This window comes from Sapajus apella, unplaced genomic scaffold, assembly GCF_009761245.1.
Source record: "Sapajus apella isolate SASKATOON/1434 unplaced genomic scaffold, GSC_monkey_1.0 scaffold72, whole genome shotgun sequence".
Lineage (NCBI taxonomy): Eukaryota > Metazoa > Chordata > Mammalia > Primates > Cebidae > Sapajus > Sapajus apella.
Window position 1 is genome coordinate 1,868,715 of NW_022437012.1, and position 5,489 is coordinate 1,874,203.

A 5,489-nucleotide genomic window follows, 5' to 3' on the forward strand; every position below is an offset into this window, starting at 1 on the left:
TCCAGCCATCTGGCCCTTCTTTGAGCCTCATATTTTGTATGGCTCCCGTGCATGCTTGCACATTCATACATTTGCATGCCTTTAATCTGTCTAGTGTCGGTTCATTTCAGTGAACCTTCAGAGGGTGGAGGGGAAGCCCTTAGGGAGGTTGCTGTGAAGAGGAGGGAGACAGAAAGCAAGGAATCAGAGTGAGAAAGAGAGAGAGAGGAAGCTGAGGCAGCCACCGCGGTGCAGACAGAGGGGAGGGGTGGGGAATCAAGCAGTTTTCTGCAGCGCTTCAGCCAGAGGTAACAACACGTACAAATATCTGGAGGTGAGAAAGAATCCTCTTTTTCTTGAGATGGAGTCTCTGTTGCCCAAGCTGGGGTGCAGTGGCTGCATCTCAGCTCACTGTGACCTCTGCCTCCTGGGTTCAAGTGATTCTCTTGCCTCAGCCTCCTGAGCAGCTGGGACTATAGGCACACACCACCACACCCAGCTAATTTTTGTATTTTTAGTAGAGACAGGGTTTCAGCATGTTGCCTGGGCTAGTCTTGAATTCCTAGGCTCAGGTGATCCACAGGCCTGGCCTCCCAGTGCTGGGATTACAGGCGTGAACCACCACACCTGACCAAATAGGCTGAACTTCTACCGAGCTGGAAGCCTAAAGCAGGCCCACGTGCAGACAGGAGGCAGAGGCAGGCCCTGACCCTGCAGTTCAGTTAAGGAGTTTGGTTCTGTATTTTGTCGTGGTTCAATTCAAGGAAAGTGGAGTGTGACGGGCGCCTATGGGAACTGTACCTTTGGGTGTCCTGAAGAAGCCAAGGTGTGCGGGACCTGTCAGCACCAGCCTGCAGCTGGTCAGCTAGGCCTGTGTCTGGCCATGCGAGAATTTCTCCAGGGCAGGCTGTTTCCCTCAGAGACGGGGTAGCCGGAGAGACAATGGATTTCAACAGCAGAGTGAAGCTACAACAGAAGCTTCCAGATAAAGGCAGGGAAAACCACTGTCCATCCTTCACAAGACCCTATACAATCTGGCCCCCTCCCCTACCTCCCTAACTTCACTCCTACTTCTCCCCGTCCCTCTCCCTGCTCCAACTTCAAATGTGCCAGGCCCGCTCCTGCCTCAGGGCCTCTGGCTGGAATGTTCTTTCCCCGGATGTCCACTTCGTTCACTGCCTCTTTGTTCTAATGTCACCTTCTCAGCGTAGACTATCCTTGGCCACTCTGTTGAGAAAAGCACCTGCCCCCCCCATATCCAGCCTTTCCCACCCCGTGTCCCACTGCTGCCCTGCGCATCATCCTGTATGCTCTATAATGACTTATTCTTTGTTTATTGGCTGTGCCTCTCACTAGAATATAAGAGCAGGGGTTTTCATCCATTGCCATTTCTCCAGGGCCTAGAACAGAGCCTGGCACATAGTAGATGTTCAATAAACGTGTGCTAATAAAGGGTTGGTGGAGATGTGGCAGGTTTGTGTCAAGCACTGCCCCACACCATGAGGTCAGTGACAAATGACAAACCAGGAATAGACCTTCTCCCCAGATCCAGTCCTACTGGGGTTTACGGAACCCTCCATAATGACCTCAACGGTTGCCACCCAGCTACTCTCTTCCCTTGGTTCTGGTTTAATCCCTGAGGATTAATCTCTGGTTTAATCTCTGCCCTCATGCTCTTGAACAGCTGGGATTTCCGAACACTGTCCCCACCCAGGCTGCCTGTACCTCACTCACGGGTGTATTCAACTGCATGCCTCCTGGGCCAGGCTCTGTAGGATGGTCTACAGACACAGAGATGAGGCAGTCATGGCCCTGGCACCTCTCCTGGTCTGGCTCACCCCTGGGGTCTGAGCTTGCCCATAGACTCAGGGCAGCTGCAGTCCTTTTGTTCAGTAGATAAACAGTCGTAGGTTTCAGGCCAGGCCAGGCCATGCGCACAGCATGCCCCTGCAGAGCCAGTCTGCTTCCTGTGCTGCTGAGGCTTCCCAAGGCCAGGTAGCTGGATGGGGGCAAATGCCAGGACTCAAGGCAAGTTGCACGGTCAAGGCCACGGCCATGTTTGCTACACACCACAGAAACTCTGTAAATCCACTCTCAAAAGAGGATAAACTTGTACAATTTACTACCCCAGAGTGCTGTGAAGTTCAAACAAATAACATATATGAGAGTGTTTGTAAACTGGCAAATATGTCTTACAGATCTGGACTTTTCCCCAGAGCCTTGCACTGTGACTTGTACACAGTGGGTGCTCACGGAAATACTTTTGGACTGGCTTCTCAGCCCAAGGCCTCCCTGCATGGCACCTCCTCTCCACCTCTCTCCCCTTGCCCCATCTCCTACCCCCTCCACCCACTCACCAATCACTGAGCATCTCTAGAGGGCCAGGTGCCCAGCCAGGTGCCCGGGACGCAAGCAGGAAGGCCAGGCCCTGCCAGCGAGACATTCACAGCCCAGTTGGGAGAGACAGACAAGGAACCAGACAAAATGCAGTGTGAAAAGTGCATGGCGGAGCGTGCCAGGCTGCCATGGGAACAGAGGGGAGGGCTTGTAAGAATGAAAACAGCTCCTTACATCTGTGCATTACTTTCTGCTTTTCAAAAGGGCGGGTGTGAGAGGTGGGGGAGGGATAGAAAATGAAGACCTGGCATTTTCCCAGCCCCATTCTCCCCACATTCCAGGGCTGTCACCTTTGTGGAGCTTATGCTCTTTCAATGGAAAAAAAGGAAAAAGGACACAATGAGACTCTTTCCCACCCATAACTGAAGCATTTTTAGCAGCTCTGTGTTGCACAATCATTGTTTGATGTTTGTTTTTCAGAAAGGCTTTGCTGTATCCGCTGACACTGAGCTGTATACACCCAAGCATTACAAATTTGCAGCACTGTCTCCTAGGAGCAGAATTCTCACCTTTGCTTAATGGGCCACTCCACCTGCACTTCTAGCTTAGCGCCCAAAGGACATGAATAGTCCAAATAGAGTGAGTGAGCCCTCGGGGTGGTTTGGCTCCTAAGTGTGGCTTAGGAGCGGGCTGGGATAGGTGATGCTGTGGTAACAACCCCCAAGTCTGGGCCTTAAAAATACAGAGGCTTCTTCATTGCCCTGCCGCAGGTCCATCACGCAGTAGGCTCTGCTCCCTGTCATCCCCCAGACCTTGGGCCCCCATGAGGGACGCGTAAGACGGAGAAGGGCACCTTGGTTCTCAAACGCTTTCGAGGGGAAGTGACCCCTGCACGTATCAAATCCACCAGCCAGAGCAGTCACGTGGCCACATCTACCTTCAAAGGGGCCAGGAGGAGGATGGGGACAGTGCCCAGCCAACAGCACTGTTGCACAGGCTCCAAGGCAGAGCCCGCTCCTGCCCTAACTCCAGCCATGCTGTCTCAGAGCTGACCCACTAAGAGCTGACCCACGCTCCCTGCACCTCTGCTTCAATATGCCGAGACTCTGGTGGGGCCAGTGAGTTAACATCACCCTTAACTTATTTAGGCTGGACTTTCAAATGCCACCTGAGTTGTGTGTGTTTGTGTGTGTGCGTGTGTGCACGTGTGTGTGTGAGGTGAGGTGTGAGGTGACTAGTATGTGTGTGGAGGTATGGTGTGTATGTGTTTGTGTATGGCATGTTGCACACGTGTAGTATGTTGCATGTGTGTGATATGTGTGGTGCGTATGTGTTATGTGTTTGTGTTATAGGTGTGTGGTATGTTGCATGTATGTGGTGTGTGGTATGTGTGGCATGTTGCAGGTGTAATGTCTGTGGTGTGTTGCATGTGTGTGATATGGGTGATGTGTATGTATATGTTTGTGTTATATATGTGTGTGGTATGTTGCATGTATGTGGTGTGTGGCGTGTGTGTGGCATGTTGCAGGTGTGATGTCTGATGTCTGTGTTATGTTGCACGTGTGTGGTATGTGTGATGTGATATGTGTTTGTGTGGTAGGTGTGGTATGTGTGTGTTGTATATGTGTATACATATGTACACATGTATATGTGTTTGTGTTGTATGTGTATATGTGTATGTTGCATGTGTGTGCTGTGTGTGTGGCATGTTGCATGTGTGATATCTGATGGGTGTGTGGTGTGTGTAATGTGGGTGTGGGTGTTTGTGGTATGTTGCATGTGTTTGGTATCTGTGATGTGTATGTGGTGTTTGCATGTGTGGTATGTTGTTTGGTGTGTTTGTGTGCTGTGTGTGAGATGTGTGATGTATATGTGGTATGTGGTATGTGTGTGCTGCATGTGTGTGGTATGTTGCATGTGTGGTGTGTTGGTGTTGTATATGTGTGTAGTATATGTGATGTGTGTGTGGTATGTGGTGTGTGTATGTGCTGTGTGTGTGATATGTTGCACGTGTGTGGTGTGTTTGTGTGTTGTGTGTGGAGTATGTGTGATGTGTGTGTTGTCTGTGTGTTGTCTGTGTGTGGGGTATATTGTATTTGTGTGGTGTGTTTGTGTGTTTTGTGTATGGTATGTTGCATGTGTGGTGTTTGTGTTTTATGTGTGTATGGCATGTTGCATGTGTGTGGTATGTGTGATGTATATGTGATATATGGTGTGCATATGTGGTTATGTGATATGTGTATGCAGCATGTGTTTGCATGCTCTGTGTATGGTTGTGTGTCTGGTGTGTTTGTGTGTGGCATGTGATGTGTGTGGTATGTGTGATGTGTATGTGGTATGTGATGTATGTATGTGGTGCATTTGTGTGTTATATGTGGGTGGGGTATGTGATGTGTGTGGTGTGTGTGATATGTGATATATGTGGTATGTTTATGTGTTGTTTGTGTATGTGGCATGTGATGTGTGTGGTATGTGTGATGTCTGTGCTGTGTGGTGTATGTGGTATGTTTGTGTGTGTTGTATGTGTGTGGTATGTGGTGTATGTATGTGGTGTTTGTGTATTGTATGTGTGTGTGTGATATGTGGTATGTTTGTGTGTAGCATATGTGTGTCTTCTGTGACTCCAGCTGGTGGGCAGTGGTGATGTGGGCAGGTCATATGGCACCTGCAGGAGCCCTTTGCATCAGGTGTGGCAGAGGCCTTTTCCCTCAGAAGGGGCTGCATGGGTTTGAGAGGCTCTGCCCTCAGGTATTTAGAGAATGTCAGCCTCTGGCCGGGTGTGGTGGCTCACGCCTGTAATCCCAGCACTTTGGGAGGCCGAGGTGGGTGGATCACCTGAGGTCAGGAGTTCGAGACCAGCCTGACTAACATCATGAAACCCTGTCTGTACTAGAAATACAAAAATTAGCCGGGCATAGTGGCGGGCACCTGTAATCCCAGCTACTTGGGAGGCTGAAGCAGGAGAATCGCTTGAACCTGGGAGGCAGAGGTTGCAGTGAGCCGAAATCATGTCACTGCACTCCAGCCTGGGCGACACAGGGAGACCCTGTTTCAAAAAAAAAAAACGAGAATGTCAGCCTCAGTGTTGGCTTCCCCAAAAGTAGTGAATCTTCCCCTCTAGGGCCCACATGGGTCACCTCAGAGAGAAGCTTGCGTAGACAGCAGCCTCCGGG